The sequence below is a fragment of the Arachis ipaensis genome, chromosome B8, assembly GCF_059453495.1.
Source record: "Arachis ipaensis isolate K30076 ecotype BB chromosome B8, ASM5945349v1, whole genome shotgun sequence".
Classification (NCBI taxonomy): Eukaryota; Viridiplantae; Streptophyta; class Magnoliopsida; order Fabales; family Fabaceae; genus Arachis; species Arachis ipaensis.
Genome location: NC_142443.1, coordinates 60988946 through 61007088, shown reverse-complemented (window position 1 = coordinate 61007088; position 18143 = coordinate 60988946). Strand labels below are relative to the sequence as shown.

At 39.3% G+C, this 18143-nt stretch overlaps 1 non-coding gene across 1 annotated transcript; it reads left to right on the top strand.

The window, feature by feature from the left end:
- Positions 1 to 17839: 17839 nt before the first annotated feature.
- LOC148548282 (small nucleolar RNA R71) lies at positions 17840 to 17943 on the top strand. Its single transcript, XR_015898837.1, has one exon. It is a non-coding gene; the product is annotated as a small nucleolar RNA R71 (small nucleolar RNA).
- Positions 17944 to 18143: the final 200 nt, after the last annotated feature.

The following is an 18143-nucleotide window of genomic DNA, read 5'->3' as shown; positions in this document are numbered from 1 at the left end:
AGGCAACGCAATTTGTGAAAAACCCTTGATAACCTTCGATAATATCCAACTAAACCTAAAAAGCTCCTAATCTCCGTCACCGACGTAGGCCGTCCTCAATCCATCATTGCCTCAACCTTAGAAGGATCCACCGCAATATCGTTCTTACTTATTACGTGACCTAGAAACTTCACCTCTTCCTTCCAGAATTCACATTTTGAAAGTTTCACATACAACTTTCCTCTTTCAGAACCTGCAACACAACCATCAAGTGTTCTGCGTGATCCTCGTTAGTCTTAGAATAAATTAGAATATCATCGATGAATATTACCACAAACTTATCTAAGAAAGAATAGAATATTCTATTCATGTAATCCATGAATACAGTAGGGGCATTTGTCAACCTAAACGACATTACAGTGTACTCGTAATGACCATAACGAGTTCTGAAAGCAGTCTTAGGGGTGTCTTCATCTTTCACCCTTATCTTGTGATAACCAGACTTCAAGTCAATCTTTGAGAAAACTCCAACTCCTTGTAACTGATTCATCAAGTTGTCAATCCTCGACAATGAATATTTGTTCTTTACTATCACCTTGTTTAGTTGACTATAGTCCATGCACAATCGCATGCCCCCATCCTTCTTTTTCACCAGTAAGATCGGTGCTCCCCACAGAAAAACGCATGGCTAAATTAAATTCTTATTCATTAACTCTTCCAGCTGAGCCTTAAGTTATGCCAGTTCTAATGGTGACATTTAGTATGACATAATCAAAATTGGTCCTAATCCAAGTACCAGTTCTATCGCAAACTAGATTTCTCGAGAACGAGGGAATTCAGGTATTTCTTTAAGGAATACCTCAAGAAATTCATTCACTACCATAATCTGACCCAAGTTCTGTTCTTCTCCTGACTAGCTTGCAACCAACAACACAAAACCCTGACACGCACTCCCTCTACAGTTTTCCACAATAGAATTCAAGTAATAACCTTCTGCTACCAGCGGTCCTTCTAAACCCTTAGACATAAACTGCACTAATCGTTCGAACAGTCTAATAATACATGATGCTTTAACAACCAATCCAAACCCATAATCAAATCAAGTCCAGTCATTAGCAAACATATCAGGTCATGGATGAAGGTTCCATTTTCAATGCGAAAGGACACTTGGTGACAACCTAGCCTAGTTACTACAACCTCAGAGGAAGGAGTATGCACTTGTAAGTCATAAGCTAATACATAAATTTTCAATCCTAGTTCACCAGTTTTCTCAAATAATATGAATTACTATGATGCCCTAGTATCAAACAAATCAGTCAAGATTTTGTTACCCATTTCACATTTACCTCTGATCAATGTGTCAGACCTAGCAGCACCATCCGCTGTCATAATAAAAACTCGAACTCACTGCTGAGCTCTCCCAGCCTCCTAGTTCTTTTTCTCTGGACAAGTCCATGACATATATCTGGCTCCACCATAGTAGTAGTACAATCCCGAACCAGCTCTGCACGGAGTGTTTGGATGGTAACCCCCGCATCTCCTGCAAGTCAAGTCGTTAGGAGGAACGTGAGCTTGCTTTCCCTTTTCCCTGCCTTGGTTGTTGTTATTATTGAACCTCCGAAAGTTGTTCTGACCCTGGTATGGTTGTCGACCGTAGCCATTTCTCTTGAAATTCCGGCCTCTCGGCACAAAATTCCTTCGTTAATCCCTCTTGAAGAATACTCGGTGATCACCCTTTTCTAAAGTAGCTTTCCTCACACAATCCTCAACAACCCTACTCTTATTCACCAATTCAGAGAAAAATCTAACCTCCAATGGCCCCACAATACTCAGAATATTGCTCCGTAGTCCACCTTCATACTTTATGCATTTTCACTCTTCATAGTCCTCTGCAGCATCCCGACAAACTTTAAAAAACTGACAAAACTCCTCAAACATGCTAGTATATTTTGCTACAGTCATAGAACCTTGCTTTAACTGCAGTAACTCAAGCTCTTTCGCCACTCTAACTAAATTGAAAAAATATTTTTTATAGAACTTGGATTGGAAGATCTCCCAAGATATCACTGCATTGCCCAGCTGCAGCAAGCGGTGAACTTCCTGCCACCAATACCGTGCTTCACCTATCAGCTAACAAGTGGCAAATTCAACATACTGGTCCTCCGACACGTGTTGAGCCTGTAAAGCCCTTTTCATCACCTGAAACCAATTGTCTACTTCTGTAGGATTCGTGGTTTCTCGGAAAATAAGTGGATTCACCTTTAGAAATGTTGCTAATGCCATCGGCTCATTACCACCATAACCGCCATTACCATTATTAGCTTGCTGGCCTAAAACCTCAGTTGTGGCCTGCATAGCAGCTGCCATATTTTCTAGTGTAGCTATGAAGTTCACATGGTTATTCAGTGTTTACCAAAAGCTCAAATCCTTTAGTTTTACAAATTCTCAATCCAAAACTAACCTAATTACAACCATATCAATACCAAGTATTCTCATATATCACCAAACGCTAGTCCTCTACTTATCAATCACTTAATCATCTAAATTATTATCTTTTCATTATTAATTCAGCATCACACACACACACACACATTAATTCCATCAAATCCAACCATTCAAAATATTCAAGCCTATCATATGGCAACTAGCCTAAGTTTTCATGTAACATTATAATCTATAAGAAACCAAAATCATACCTTGGCCAATTTCTCCCTAATTCACAAAACACCACAAAATATCTTGTCCACAAGGTTCCAAGTCTCCAAATCAACTCAACAAACTTCAACCACCAGAATTTTGTCCTAATTCACTAATTTGACTTCAAATTAATAAGAAATTCAATCTAATTTCATATAATTCACCGAAAATCAATACTAGGTGTCACTAAATTAGTAATTCATAAAAGTTTAGTAGTTCCTTACCTTACTCACTAAGCAATTGGATGAAACTCAACTATACCTTGTACTAGAGTACCTTTAAACCATCAAAATTACACAATTTCTCAACACCTAAAGCCAAATACATGAAATTGAAGGGGAGTAAGGGATGGATGACAAATCTCAAATTTCTTACCACTTTCTTATGATGGATTTGAAGAGTACAACAAGGCAGTCGTGTGGCCTGGTGCGGAGTTTAAAGCCCACAAATTTACCGGCAAGTGCATTGGGTCATATCAAGTAATACCTCAGGTGAGTGAGGGTTGATCTCACGAGGATTGATAGATTGAGCAACAATAGTCGAATGACTCACTTAGTCAGGCAAGTAGAAAGTGATGTTTTGAGGTTGCAAATCGCATTAAACAGTACTTCAGAGAGTAAGAAACCAAACAATAGAGTTGTTGTGATATATATGTGGAAAAACAGCTAAGATTTTGGAGTTATTTATTGTTCCGGACTAAGTTTTCTTACCAACTATTTTAATCATGCAAGATTCATTTCTTGGCAAACTATAATTGACTAACCCTAATTCCTTAGTGATTTAGTCTCCTCTAACCTAATCAACTGCCAATGTCTTGGTCACTTAATATATATTAGAGGGTTAGGTTCAAATCTAGTTTATTAGCCACTTAAACCCTAATTACCAAAATATAAGAGAATTATATGTCACGTATCCTGTTAAGTCCAAGTAATTAGCAATTTAGGAGGAATTTACTTTCAAGCTAGTGTTCAAGTGAGAAAACTCTTCCAAGAATCACAATAATGCATTAGAATAAGGATTATTCTTCCAATCTACCCAGATTCATAAGATGAATAACGAAAGTAATCCTTGAAATAGAATCAATACGTTAATTAAAATACAATTATAATAGTCTTAATCCATTGAAATAAATAGAGATCCTAACCTTATCCAAGGAGATTTAGTGGTTCATGACTCAGAGAGAAAACTAGGGTTCCGAAAATGTGAAAGTGCGTAAGAGAGAAGATCCCCCTGAAGGCTGAATCTTTTTCCTTTTATATCTAACATAATTTAATTTGAAACTAAAATAAAATAATAAATTCTAACCTAATTTTGTTCACTGTATGAGGCAAGATTAGACTTTTAGTAAATACCACCTTTATTCCTGGTGAGAAATCTTCAGTGGGGATCTTCTTATTTCTCCATCCCTCGGGCACCTTCTTCTTGAGACCATCCTCCTTGGGGAATAATGCACACCCAACACCAAACTTAGGTTTGATGTCAGGGAGAATTGTATTGGTCCCCACCAAAGGAGGTTTGAGCTGTGAACTCTACTTTACTTCAGTCAAGGATCCTTGGGGACTTGGGTTAGTGAGTTCACTATTCATGCAAGTGTCTCCTCCACCAGAGTAATGTAAGGTCTAAAAACCTTGAATACCAAGTAATACTTGATTAACAGATAATTTATACGCTTTTTGGCATTGTTTTTAAGTAGTTTTCAGCATGTTTTAATTACTTTTTAGTATATTTTTATTAGTTTTATTCAAAATTCACATTTCTGGACTTTACTATGAGTTTGTGTATTTTTCTGTGATTTTAGTTATTTTCTGGCTGAAATTGAGGGACCTGAGCAAAAATCTGATTCAGAGGCTGAAAAAGGACTGTAGATGCTGTTGGATTCTGACCTCCCTGCACTCGAAATGAATTTTCTGGAGCTACAGAAGACCAATTGGCACGCTCTCAATTGCGTTGGAAAGTAGACATCCAGGGATTTCCAGCAATATATAATAGTCCATACTTTGCTCAAAGATAAACGATGTAAACTGGCGTTTAACGCCAGTTCCATGTTCCATTCTGGCGTTAAACACCAGAAACAGGTTACAAGTTGGAGTTAAATGCCCAAAACAGGTTACAACCTGACGTTTAACTCCAGAAACAGCCTAGGCACGTGTAAAGCTCAAGTCTCATCCCCAGCACACACCAAGTAGGCCCCAGAAGTGGATTTCTGCACTATCTATCGTAGTTTACTCATTTTCTGTAAACCTAGGTTACTAGTTTAGTATTTAAACAACTTTTAGAGATTTATTTTGTACCTCATGACATTTTCACATTTTACATTGTATCTCTACAGCATGAGTCTCTAAACTCCATGATTGGGGGTGAGGAGCTCTGCTGTGTTTCGATGAATTAATGCAACTACTACTGTTTTTCATTCAATCACGCTCGTCTCTATTCTAAGATATTCACTTGCACTTCACCCTGATGAATGTTATGATCCGTGACACTCATCATCATTCTCACCTATGAACGCGTGCCTGACAACCACCTCCGTTCTATCTGTACTAGCTTGAGTGTGTATCTCTTAGCCTCCTGGTTCATGATCAGAGTCTTCGTGGTATAGGCTAGAATTATTGGCGGCCATTCCTGAAATCTGAAAAATCTAAACCTTGTCTGTGGTATTCCGAGTAGGATCTGGGAAGGGATGACTGTGACGAGCTTCAAACTCGCGAGTGTTGGGCATAGTGACAGACACAAAAGAATCAATGGATTCTATTCCAACATGAGTGAGAACCAACAGATGATTAGCCATGCGGTGACAGCGCATTTGGACCATTTTCACTGAAAGGACAGATGGTAGCCATTGACAACGGTGATCCACCAACATACAGCTTGCCATGGAAGGAGTCTTGCGTGTGTGAAGAAGAAGACAGTAGGAAAGCGGAGATTCAGAAGACAAAGCATCTCCAAAACCTCAATCTGTTCTCCATTACTGCATAACAAGTAACCTTTATTTCATGTTATTTAGTTTTCATAAACAAAAGTAATTTTTATTATTAATATCCTGACTAAGACTTACAAGATAACCATAGATTGCTTCAAGCTAACAATCTCCGTGGGATCGACCCTTACTCACGTAAGGTATTACTTGGACGACCCAGTGCACTTGCTGGTTAGTTGTGCAGAGTTGTTAAAAATGTGAATCACGATTTCCTGCACCAAGTTTTTGGCGCCGTTGCTGGGGATTGTTCGAGTTTGGATAACCAACGATTTATCTTGTTGCTTAGATTAGGAATAATTTATTTTTGTTGGTTTACAGTCACTAAATTTGAGTCTTTTATTTGAGTTAGTTTCATATTTTAAGTTTGGTGTCAATTGCATGCTTTTATTTTCTGTTAATTTTTCGATTTTGCATGTTCTTAGTTTTTTCTTGATCTTTAAAAATTCTAAGTTTGGTGTCTTCTTTGTGTTTTCCTTTAAATTTTCGAAAATTTGTGTTTGATTTTCTAAAAATTTTATGTTTGGTGTTTTTGTGCTTTTATTTACTTAAAAATTTTTCAAAAATTTGTTCTTGGTGTTCATCTTGATGTTCAAAGTGTTCTTGGTGTTCATCTTGACATTCAAAGTTTTCTTGTTTGTTCTCTTTGTTTTGATCTAAAATTTCTAAGTTTAGTGTCATTTTGTTGTTTTTCTCTTTCCTCATTAAAATTCAAAAATTAAAAATAAATATCTTTTTCTTATTTTACTCATAAATTTCGAAATTTTGCATTAAATTAGTCAAAGATTTTCAAAATCATATCTTTTTTTTAGTCAAGTCAAAATTCTAATTTCAAAAATTGATCTTTTCAAATCTTTTTCAAAAATCAAATCTTTTTAATTTCTTCAATCATATCTTTTCAATCATATCTTTTTTTTTTAAATTGCAATCATATCTTCTCAATCATATCTTTTTCAAAATAATTTTCAATCATATCTTTTTGATCGCTAATTTCAAAATCTTTTTTAAAAAAAATCACCTAACTACTTTTCTCCTTCATATTTTGAAATTAACTAAGCATTCTTTTTCCAAAATCTTTTTAATTAATTAATTAATTTAGTTTTCAATTTGCTTTTATTTCATTTTCTTCTAATTTTCGAAACTTTTATTTTATCTTCCATTTATTTTATTTTATTTTATTCGGTTACTTTTAATTAAATCAAAATAAAAAAATTTAAAAATATAATTTATTTGTAATTCATATCAATTCCCTTTTCTCCATCATGGACATAAGTGAAAATGAACAGTCCAGAAGGACTCTGGGGTCATATGCTAACCCTATTACAGCTGCATATGGGAGTAGCATCTGTATACCTCCCATCAAAGCAAGCAGTTTTGAGCTAAATCCTCAGCTCATTATCATGGTGCAGCAAAATTGCCAGTATTCCGGTCTTCCACAGGAAGAACTTACTGAGTTTCTGGCACAGTTCTTACAAATTGCTGACACAGTACGTGATAAAGAAGTGGATCAGGATGTCTACAGATTATTAGTGTTTCCATTTGCTTTAAAAGATCAAGCTAAGAGGTGGTTAAATAACCAACTTACAGCAAGCATAAAAACATGGAGACAGTTAACTGACAAATTCCTGAATCAATTCTATCCTCCAAAAAGGATGACACAGCTAAGGCTGGACATCCAAGGCTTTAAACAAGAGGATCATGAATCCCTTTATAATGCCTGGGAGAGGTACAGAGGGATGCTAAGGAAATGTCCCTCTGAAATGTTTTCAGAGTGGGTACAGTTAGACATCTTCTACTATGGGCTTACAGAAAGAGCTCAAATGTCTCTAGACTACTCAGCTGGTGGATCTATACACATGAGAAAGACGATTAAAGAGGCTCAAGAACTCATAGATACGGTTGCTAGAAATCAACATTTGTACTCAAGCAGTGAGTCCTCCATAAAAGAAAAGGCTAGGACAGTAACTACTGATCCTAATCCTCAAGAACAGATTGTTGAACTTAATCAGCAATTACTCTTTGTGACAAAACAATTAGCAGAATTTAAAGAGATGCTCCAGGACACTAAAAATGCTAACAAGAATATGGAAGCACAATTGAATCAGACAAGACAGCAGCTATCTAAACATTTAACAGAAGAATGCCAAGTCGTCCAATTAAGGAGCGGGAAGACATTGAATAAATCAGCTCAAAGTAGCAGAAAGCCAAGAAAGGAACAACTGACAGAGGATGACCAAACCACTGCCCAAAATCCCTCTGAGGACAGCAAGAGCCCAGAGAGGAATAATTCTGGTGTTCAAACGCCAGAAAAGGGTGAAAAACTGGCGTTAAACGCCCAATCCATGTTCAGTTCTGGCGTTTAAATGCCAGTGAGGGATCAGACACCTGCAAGTGCTGATAATAACTCCCTCACGAAGGCTTCTCAACCTGCCTCTGTAGGAAATAAACTTGCAACAACTAAGGTTGAAGAATATAAAGCCAAAATGCCTTATCCTTAGAAACTCTACCAAGCGGAACAGGATAAACAATTTGCCCACTTTGCAGACTATCTCAGGACTCTTGAAATAAATATTCCGTTTGTAGAGGCACTTGAGCAAATACCCTCTTATGCTAAGTTCAAGAAAGAGATCTTAAGTCATAAGAAGGATTGGAGAGAAACAGAAAAAGTTTTTCTCACTGAAGAATGCAGTGCAGTCATCCTAACAAGCTTACCAGAAAAGCTTAAGGATCCTGGAAGCTTTATGATACCATGCACATTAGAGGGTGCTTGTACCAAGACAGCTCTATGTGATCTTGGGGCAAGCATCAACCTAATCCCTGCATCCACTATCATAAAGCTTGGCTTGACTGAAGAGGTCAAACCAACCCGGATCTGTCTTCAACTTGCTAATGGCTCCATTAAATACCCATCAGGCATAATTGAGGACATGATTGTCAAGGTTGGGCCATTTGCCTTCCCTACTAACTTTGTAGTGCTGGAAATGGAGGAGCACAATAGTGCAACTCTCATTCTAGGAAGACCATTCCTAGCAACTGGACGAACCCTCATTGACATCCAAAAAGGGAAGCTAACCCTAAGAGTCAATGAGGATGAGTTTAAGTTGAATGTTGTCAAAGCTATGCAACATCCAGACACATCAGACGACTGCCTGAGCGTTGATATTATCGACTCCCTGGTGAAAGAGGTCAATATGACTGAGAGTCTCGAATCAGAGCTAGAGGACATTTTTAAAGATGTTCATCCTGATCTGGAGGAACCAGAGGAAATAAAAGAACCTTTGAAAACTCCTCAGGAAGAGGAGAAACCTCCTAAACCCGAGCTCAAACCACTACCACCATCCCTGAAATATGCATTTCTGGGAGAAGGTGACACTTTTCCTGTAATCATAAGCTCTGCTTTAGAGCCACAGGAAGAGAAAGCACTAATTTAGGTGCTAAGGACACACAAGACAGCTCTTGGGTGGTCCATAAGTGATCTTAAGGGCATTAGCCTAGCCAGATGCATGCACAAGATCCTATTGGAGGATGATGCTAAGCCAGTGGTTCAACCACAGAGGCGGCTAAATCCAGCCATGAAGGAGGTAGGTGCAGAAAGAGGTCACTAAGTTACTAGAGGCTGGGATTATTTATCCTATTTTTGATAGCCCCTGGGTGAGCCCTGTCCATGTTGTCCCTAAGAAGGGAGGTATGACAGTGTTTCATAATGAAAAAAATGAACTGGTTCCTACAAGAACAGTTACAGGGTGGCATATGTGTATTGACTACAGAAGGCTCAATACAGCCACCAGGAAGTATCACTTTCTTTTATCATTCATAGACCAGATGCTAGAAAGACTAGCAGGTCATGAATACTACTGCTTTTTGGATGGCTATTCAGGTTATAACCAAATTGCAGTAGATCCTTAGGACCAAGAGAAAACAGCATTCACATGTCCTTCTGGAGTGTTTGCCTACAAAAGGATGCCTTTCGGTCTGTGCAATGCACCTGCAACCTTTCAGAGATGCATGCTCTCTATCTTCTCTGATATGGTAGAGAAATTTCTGGAAGTCTTCATGGATGACTTCTTAGTATTTGGAGACTCATTTAGCTCCTGTCTTAACCATCTAGCACTTGTTCTGAAAAGATGCCAAGAGACTAACCTGGTTCTAAATTGGGAAAAATGTCAGTTTATGGTGACTGAAGGAATTGTCCTTGGGCATAAAATTTTGAACACGGGAATAGAGGTGGATCAAGCTAAGGTAGAGGTAATTGAAAAATTAACACCACCCACTGATGCACGGAAAACTTGTCTCTCAACAAATCTCCCTTCGGCAAGTGTACCGAAGTTGTCGTCAAGTAAAAACTCACAATAGAGTGAGGTCGAATCCCACAGGGATTGATTGATCAAGCAAATTTAATTAGAAGAATGTTCTAGTTGAGCGAATCCAGGATTTGGGTTGAGAGTTGCAGAAAATAAAATGGCGGAAATGTAAATAACAGAAAAGTAAATGCTAGAATTAAAGGACTGGAAGTAAATGACTGAAAATAAATTGCAGAATTGTAAATGGGAATGGCGGATTTGCTCATAAAAGTAAATGGCAGAAATTAAAGAGAATGGGTAAGATCAGAGATGGGGAGTTCATTGGGCTTAGGAGATGTTGCAATTCTCCAGATCAAGTTCATTTTCATCTCTTCCTCAATCAATGCACTCATTGATCTTCTTGGCAATCTTAAGTGATTGAATTACAATTTCTTGTAATTCAATCTCTCAAATCTTGATCAATAGCCAATTCCTTGGTCAATTGCTCATGAGAAGAGATGAAGTATGGTCACTGATTATACCACATGCATTTCCCAAATCAAGTATTGAGAGGGTTATAGTCACATACCCATCCAAACCCAATTTGGTCCAGCATGAGAAAGCATTTCTAGCTTGATCTGTTCATTCCTCTTTCAAGGTTCAAAAGAGATCCAAGTTTGAATAGCTTCTCTTCCAAGATAACTACTCAATTGGATGAAGATCGAAAGCTTTCAAGTAAAATCAAGAGGAAAGATAGAAGAAGAATAATGAAAATTAGTATTGATCCATCAAATTACAACAGAGCTCCCTAACCCAATGAAAGGGGTTTAGTTGTTCATAGCTCTTGAAAATGAAAACAAAGATGGAGAATACATCATAAAACTAGAATTTGCAAAGAAAGTAAAATACAGAGAGTAGTTCTCTTTTTCCCAGCCTCCAGAGCTTCTTTACAATTCAAAGCTACTCCTATATATACTACTCTTCTCAGCTTCTAGTTTACTCTTCAAGTCTTGGGCCTTTGGATCTTGAGTTTGAAGCAGTTCTTTTCTTCATTTGGGCTTGGCTTTGCTTGCAGAGAGAAAGTGCTAAGTGGGCAGAGACTTCAGCTAAAGATGTTAGGGGTGTTAATATTTAGTGAGAATATAAGTTCGAGAACGTTAGTGACACTTAACATTGTCACTAACGTTCCAATGCACCCCTTTGCCTTACGTTAAAACCCACGTTAACTAGGTTAACGTGGCTTTTAACGTTGCCTTGTTAATCCTTCGAGAACGTTAGTGACACTCAACATTGTCACTAACGTTCCAGTGTGCCCCTTCTTGTTTCACGTTAAAGCCCACGTTAACTAGGTTAACTTGGCTTCTAACGTGGTCCTTGCCAACCTTCGAGAACGTTAGTGACACTCAACATTGTCGCTAACGTTCCAATGTGCCCCTGGGTCTCACGTTAGAGTCCACGTTAACTAGGTTAATGTGGTTTCTAACGTGGCCATCTTTAGCCATCCCAACGTTAGTGACAATGTTGAGTGTCACTAACGTTGGCTCATCCTTCATTCCTCATCGTTAGCTTCCACGTTAACTAAGTTAACGTGGAGGTTAACGTGACTCTTTGGGGTTGTGTGGTTGCTTCAACGTTAGTGACAATGTTGAGTGTCACTAACGTTGTCGACAACTCTTCATCCTTTACGTTAGTTCCCACGTTAACCAAGTTAACGTGGGAGTTAACTAAGTTAACGTGGGAGTTAACGTGGTACTTTGCACCATAGGCCAACGTTAGTGACAATGTTGAGTGTCACTAACGTTGGCTTCTCTTCCCCCCTTAACGTTAGAGGCCACGTTAACTAGGTTAACGTGGCTTCTTACGTGGCCACTTATGAGTAATTGCCAACGTTAGTGACAATGTTAAGTGTCACTAACGTTGGCTCAACTTCTCTTCTCCACGTTAGAGTTCACGTTAACTTAGTTAACGTGACTCTCTAACGTGGGCATTGATGGCTTTTTGAGAATGTTATTGGCAATCACTTTTCTCATTAATCTTGCAAGTTACCTCCCCTTTTCTTGCTTCCTTTTTGGTCCTGAAATCAAGCAATAAAGTGCATCAAAGCTCTAGTCCAAGTCATGAGTAATGCAACATAATATTTGTCACTAAACTTATGCAAAATCCTCATGAAATTATGTAAAATGCACAATGTATGCTTGAATCAAGGCATAAGTGAATATTTACCCAAAACTAGCTTATTTCCTAAAGAAATGTATGAAACTATCCTAAAAACAGTAAAGAAAAGGTCAGTAAAACTGGCCAAGATGCCTTGGCATCTCAACACCAAACTTAAAGCTTGCTTGTCCCTAAGCAAGTACTGGAACAAGAGAATGATGAATGGAATATCCAAAGGAATGAGTCATCCTTGTGGAAGTCATATTACTGATTTTATGGTGGTTTCATGCATAGCAACTTAGGTTCATTCCATTACTGGCTTTCAGACCTTTATCATGTCCCTAAACACTTACTTTGTTTATATCTCATGAGACTTTTATTCATTGATCCTTTTATTGTTATTTCAAGGGTTATTTGTGTTATTTAGGCTAAGTGCTCTGTAAGGGGGCAACTCTTTAAGATAAGCTTTCAGCCAACACTCCCGAACCAGTTGGTTCAAGGTGCTAGGTGTTGAAGCACCCCTAAGGACTTACTCCCTCAAGTCTCTCCCCCATACATACACACCACAGGCATATAGTTTATTTATTTTCTTTTCTTGAGACCTTGGTGTCCAGCACCTCTTTGGGTTACTAAATGCTCTGTAGTGAGGGTTACTCTTGATAATGGATTTTCAGCTGATAATCCCGGGTTAGTTAACCCAAGTTACCAAGTGATAAAGCACCCCTAAGAGCTTATTCATCCAAGTAGATCCCCCACACAGGAGCACCACAGACACTTGCCTCAAGGGTAAAACCATTGATGCCTAGCCTTATTACTTACTCTTTTTCTTTTGTTTTTCACTTCCATTGTTCTTTCCCTTTTCTCTTCTTAGGATCTTGTTATTAACTTAGTCTCATGAGTATATCCAAAGTCAAGTATTCAGGATAGATAGTTGTCCTCCTAACCTTGTGGTTGAACCAACTTAGCTAACTTATGACTACCCCAAAGATTCATGAATGTACTTCCACAATATCAACTCCACTCTGGTCTTTTAAAAACATAATCCTTCTCTTCTTCAATTTGATTTAAAAGGGACAAGCTTACAAGAAAGGGAAGTAATGATGCAGTGACATAAAGACCAGTGCACATAGACTCTCTTCAATACCAAAAACAAAAAATAACATGATTTGAAAAAGGTTCAAACATAATATGGAAGCAAGTTCTATTTCATACAAGATCTTCCTTATTTAAAACATAGAGAAAGATGGAACAAAGAAGGAACTCCACCACCTTTTACTGTTGTGGATGTCCACGCTCTTTTCCTTGCTTGTCCTCCTTGTTTCCTCTTGCATTTCCTCGCATCCGTGCCAATCTTGCTTGCTTCCAATCCTCAAGTGCCTTCCTCACTGACTCATGACTCTCTTCCACCCTTTGTCTTTCCTTTCGTGCTAATTCATCCTTCATTTCATCATACTTGGCTATTCTTGGATACAATATTAGCAGCTGTCCCACTAAGTAGCTGAGCCTGGCTTGAGTATTTATCTGATGTCCTGTTTGACTCATGTAAACTCCTTCTGTGAATGCCCTTTGCTCGTCCAATAGTTCTGCCTGTTCTATTTGTCTTCGATGCATCTCATGTATGTGTGCCCCTTGATGTGCTTGGATGTTGATTAGCCTCTGGGTGGATTCTTGTTGCTCGTTTTGCCTTTGTTCCATCCTGTTGAATGCTTCTCCCCATTGTTGTCCTTGGTTTAGTTGCTGTTCCATCATTTGCCTTTGCCACTCATCTTGCTGAGTCCTCCATCTTGAAAGTGTTTCCTCTTGCTGTCCCATCATCTGTAATTGAAGCTCTTTCTGAGCTCCTTGGCCTTCCAAATATTGTCTAGATAAGCCATCAATGGCCTCCTGCAATTGGTGCATGTCCAAGGTCTGTTGTGCTGATCCCTCTGAGACTTAGCCTTCCACTACTTGAGGGGCTGTCCTCTTTCTTTGCTTCCGTTGAGGCAGGGGGGATGCTGCAGCATTCATCCTCTGGACCGTTATTGGAATGCCTTCCTTTATCCAAACGGGGTCCTCATCTTCAAAAACCACCCTAGCTTTCTTGCATATTCAGTAAATAGTGCTGGGGTAACCTAATGTTCCTCTTGAGTCGCTTTTCTCTGCCATCTTTCTAATTCCTTGAGCTATGATCTCATGAACCTTGATTTCTCCTCCCTTGAGTATACAATGCACCATTGTTGCTCTCTCGAGATTCACCTCTGAGTTGTTTGCAGCTGGGAGGATAGACCTCCTCACTAGCTCAAACCACCCCTTGGCTTCAGGAGTGAGGTCTGTTCTCTTAATGAACTTTGGTTTATTTCCAGCACCCCTTTCTCAGTCAGCTCCTGGTACACAAAGGTCTCGTAAAAGCTGGTCATAATTGGGGTTGTTGTCCAATCTTGAGTGATAACTTTCTTCTTCAAACGGTATAGACCGTAGCTTCAATGCCCTCATTACACTCATAGGACCAAAATCCACCATTGTTCCTCTCACAAAGCTTGTATATGACTCATCTTTCTTATCATACCTGACTACATTTGCATAAAATTCTCTTATGAGATTTGCATTCACCTTCGTGACCGGGTCAGTGAGGAGCTCCCATCTTCTCCTTTCTACCTTCTCTGTGATTTCGGGGCATTCAGTCTTCTTAACTTGGAATCCCAGCTCATAAATGATTTCCTTATCAACCATCCACCCGTATTGCAATGCATGATGCAAGCTTCTAAATCTCTTCTCATCATATGGGTGTTCTTCCATGGGTTCCTTCCCTTCCCTTCTCTTAGAACTTGAAGATGCCATGAATGATGGTTAATATGTGAAGGTGGTAAGGTTGTGGAGACTTTTGGTTGTTTAGGGTTTTATGGCAGTGAAGAGAGTAGAAAAAAATGTTTATAATTGATAGAGGGTGTCTTGTACAGAAAGGAAGAGTGGTGAAGGGTGTGTGATGACAATGAAGGGTAATACGGACAAGGGTTGTTTATATAGAGAAGTTGTGAAGGAATAGAGGGTGTAGATTGATGAAATAATCACTTGATGGACGGTTGGGGTTATGCATGGCTAGAAGACAAGGATCATCACTTTATGATGGGGATTGCTCGGTCTTCTAGGGGTCTCATTTTTTCAATGTTGCATGGAAACATTTTCCAATGTATTTCCTCTTTTTGTGGTGTCCGAACCTTCTTTGTTTGGCTGTCCAATCTATCCCTTTTAATGCTCCTTTTTCTTTCCTATAAAGACAAACTAAGTAAAGTAAGAAAAGATATTAAAATGACCATATAAATTTTATGGCTAATATTAATAAAGGGGAAGAAATGATTTGATTGTTTATCTATGAATTCCAACTAACTAACTAACTATTGGTGGGTCCTTATATGCATTTTGGTGGCACCATGAGGTGACACCAAACTTAGTTTGAATCACTGTGATGAAAGTTTTGTGTTCAAAGCTCCCAAGACTAGCATGCAACTTGGTTTGCTTTGAACACCAAACTTGTTCCTCACTATATTCTGCATAAGAAGATTTTCACCAATTGTTTGTTAAGTTTGGATTGAAGCTCATAAAGATTGACTTATTCATTATCATCTGAAAGCATATAAAACATGGGTTGCCTCCCATGAAGCGCTTCTTTAGTGTCACTTGCTTGACGTTTTTCCTTCATCATGGTGGTTGGTAGTGCTTAAAGTCCTCCCCTCTTGCTGTGGACTTGTATTCATTGGTTGGATCAATAATCTCCACATGTTCCAGGGAAAGAACTCTGTTGATAGTGAATACCTTGGGTAATTGAGATGGCACAGTAGGGAGATTAGGGGGAATATCTGGGAAGTAGGCTGAGACAACTCTATCCCCTAGAGAGAAGTCTTCCGTAGGGATCTTCTTATTCTTCCACCCTCTTGGTACCTTCTTCTTTGTTTCTTTTGAGGTTGCCTTCCCCTTGGTGACCTCTTTTTCTAAAGGAGCTGTGGTGCTGTCTTTACCTGCCTCTAGAGGTTTAGGTTCCTCCAACTTTTCCTTGAGCTGTGGCAATTGCTGTTTTCCTTGTTTGTCAGTTAAGGGGATCTCAGAATGAACTGGCTGTGCTTCAGTGCTTGTTTCCTCCTTCAGTGTCTCATTATCATTTGTGCTTAGTTCCTTGTCCTCTTGATCTGTTTCTTGTGAGAGTTTGAAAACATTGAAGCTGAGTCGTTCATCATGGATTCTCAATATTAGGTCCCCTTTCTCTACATCAATAAGTGCTCTGGCCGTAGCTAGGAATGGTCTTCCCAATATGATTGGATGAGTGTGACTCTCTTCCATGTCCAGAATGACAAAGTCTGTTGGGAGAAAGTACTTCCCAACTTTTAGCAACACATTTTCCACCACTCCTATTGCTTGCTTTTGAGTTTTGTCAGCCAGTCTGATAATGACATCTGTGGGCATTATCTCATTGATTTGCAGCCTCTTCACCAGGGATAAGGGCAGTACGTTGATGCTGGCCCCTAAATCACATAGTGCTCTGTCGAACATGTTTTCACCTATGGCACAAGGTATATGAAAACTTCCTGGGTCTCTTCTTTTTGTAGGCAACTCAGGTTGAATAAGGGCACTACATTCCTTGTTCATCACTATAGTCTGCCCTCCCTTGAGTGAGCTTTTCCTGGGAAGAAGTTCCTTCATATACTTGATGAATGCAGGCATTTGTTGAATTGCCTTGATGAATAGTATGTTCACATGCAGAGATGCAAACAAGTCTAGGAACCTTGAGTATATTCTTTTTCCCACAGCACCATGGAGCAGTTGAGGGAATGGTGCATAGAGCTTCAGCAGCTCTTGTTGTGAGATTTCTGGTTCTTTGTGATCTCTATCCTCCTCCTTTGTTGAGTTGTCTTCAGGTTGTTTGCACACTTTGCTTTGCTTGTCTTCAATCTCTTGATCACTTGTAGTGACCATTTTGTAATCTTCCCATCTTACTTTCTTTGCTTCTCCCTTGGGGTTTTTCTCCGTGTCACTTGGGAAGCTATCAGTAGGTTTGGGAATCTTCTCAGCTAAATATCCCACCTGAAATTCCAGCTTCCTGATGGTCTCTCCCTGGTTCTTAATATTGGCTCGCACCTCCTCTTTGAACACCTTATTTTCTTGAATCTCTTGGCATATTCCTTCAAGTAAGGCTTCAATCTTAGAGAGCTTGTCATCAATTGATGAGTGATTCGGAGCAGACGTGCTGTTTTGGTTTTGATAAGTATGTGGAGAAGTGTTGTTGTGGGGGTGTTGAGATGTCCTCTGGGTGAATTGCTTTTGATCTTGCTCACTTCTCCATCCAAAGTTCGGGTGATTTCTCCATCCAGGGTTGTAAGTCTTGGAGTATGGATCATAGTTTTTCCTTGGTGAATTCCCAATGTAGTTGGCTTGCTCCTGACTCCCCTCTGCTTCTTCATTCACTCCTTCTTGGATTGTTGATGAAGATGAGATTGCTGCTACTTGGTTCCTCTCCATCTTCTTGGTGAGGTCAGCCAGCTGCTGGGTAATGAGCTTGTTTTGGGCCAACAGAGCATCTACATTGTTTAGCTCCATCACTCCTCTTGTGTTCCCTCTTTCGGAAGCATAGAAGTAGTCGTTTTTTGCTACTGTTTCAATAACATCTATGGCTTCCTCAATGGTCTTCTTCTTGTTCAAGGATCCTCCAGATGAATGGTCTACTGCCTTCTTTGACTCATAAGAGAGCCCTTCATAGAAAATGTGCAGCTGGACCCATTCATTGAACATGTCAGGTGGACACCTCCTTGTTAAGTCTTTGAACCTCTCCCATGCTTCATACAGAGTCTCACCATCTTGTTGCCTGAAGGTTTGAACCTCAGCTCTCAGCCTATTGATTCATTGATGAGGGTAGAATCTTGCTAAGAATTTGTTCACCACATCCTCCCAAGTTGTCAAGCTCTCCCTTGGGAAGGATTCCAGCCACTTGGCTGCCTTGTCTCTGAGTGAGAAGGGAAATAAGAGCAGTCTATAGGCGTCAGGATGAACACCATTAGATTTCACTGTGTCACATATTCTCAGGAAGGTGGTCA